A 1,672-nucleotide genomic window follows, 5' to 3' on the forward strand; every position below is an offset into this window, starting at 1 on the left:
TAAGTTATTTTCTGCAGAACAATTAGTGTTTCTTCATCTTTGTAATCCAGATTTCTCTTAATCTATTGAGTATTTGCTTTTGATTTCTTCTACAAAGTTGTTCATCTTGTTGAGATCTTGCTAATATGAAGTTTTTATGTATTTCTGGGTTTGTGTTCATGTTCATGAGTTTTGAGTAGTGATTAGGGTTCTTGAGGATGGGTTAGAGTAGTTTAGAATCCTTGATCTGCTAGGTGGTTGAGTTTGATTGGTAGATCCCTTCTGGATTAGTTGTTCTTAATGCTGATTGCTTTCTGATCAACTGGAATCTGAGCCCAGACATTTCCGCACCCAAAAGGTGTTCGATGAAATGTCTGAACCACTAATTCCAGAGATTCGTGGCTCTGTACCAAGGTATTGGTTACAGGGAGCGTTTTGGCTTAGACTTGTTGTTTCGTAATGCCTGTTAGGTTAGCTCTCGTCAATGGTGATTGAGTCTGGGACTAGCTTTGCTTGAGGATCTCTGTTGCGGTAGCACTTTGATTTGGCTATTGAACTTGTTGTCTAGGGATAGTTTGTTGAGCATGTTAACCACCTGTTAGATTAAGAAGACTTCACTACTCGATCACCCCATCCTCGGGAATTTCTCTTCCATTTGATTTCTTTGTTTACATCGCTATTAATTGCTTGATCTGGTTACTTGTTGCTCAGTTTTATCATTTCTACCCTGTTTCATTTGAAGTACTCGACCACACCCAGTAGTTTGGTAACAAACTGTGCAGTCGAGTACCCTGTTTACAGTTTCTGTTAAATTACTCGACCTGATACTCGACCACATCCAGTGCTTGGCATCAAGCTGTGTGATCGAGTATATTGCCTGTTATAGTTAGAATTTATGTTATCTGCATGATCGCTAGAGCTGTTAACAACACCAAAACCTATTATTGCTTGGCTTGACTCTGTGATATCTGATTGCATCTTGATTGCTAGCATCACACCCATTTGGATTGACACCTTAAATACTGCAATGACATGATAGTACTTTAAGGATAATTGATCTTAGCTAAAATCCTACTATCACTTACAAAGCTTGGCTAGCGGTTTTGGAGTCATATATGACAAAATCTAAAGTTTATGAATAAGTTTAAGAACTAGGCTTGTGGTCGGCTTCTGAAAGTAAAAGTCGTGTGTGTTCGTGTAAAATCTCCAAAAAACTCTTATAGAACTTCTCCCCCAGCCATAAAGCTTTGGGAACCCTTACAAAGCTTGGCTAGCGGTTTTGGAGTCATATATGACAAAATCTAGAGTTTATGAATAAGTTTAAGAACTAGGCTTGTGGTCGGCTTCTGAAAGTAAAAGTCGTGTGTGTTCGGGTAAAAGCTCCAAGAAAACTCTTATAGAACTTCTCCCCCAGCCATAAAGCTTTGGGAACCCTTACAAAGCTTGGCTAGCGGTTTTAAAGTCAAATATAACAAGATCCCTTGTTTATGATTGAGTATTAGAAAAAGGCTTTGAGTCGGATTCTTATATCTAAACTCGTGTGTGATTTAGTACAAGCTCCAAAAAACACTTATAGAATATCTCCTCCACCTACAAAGATTTGGGAACCATTACAATGCTTGGCTAGCGGTTTTGGAGTCATATATGACAAGATCCAGTGTTTATGCCACCCCACCGAAGGCTCAACATTTGG

This window comes from Arabidopsis lyrata, assembly GCF_000004255.2.
Source record: "Arabidopsis lyrata subsp. lyrata unplaced genomic scaffold ARALYscaffold_6, whole genome shotgun sequence".
NCBI classification, from domain to species: Eukaryota; Viridiplantae; Streptophyta; class Magnoliopsida; order Brassicales; family Brassicaceae; genus Arabidopsis; species Arabidopsis lyrata.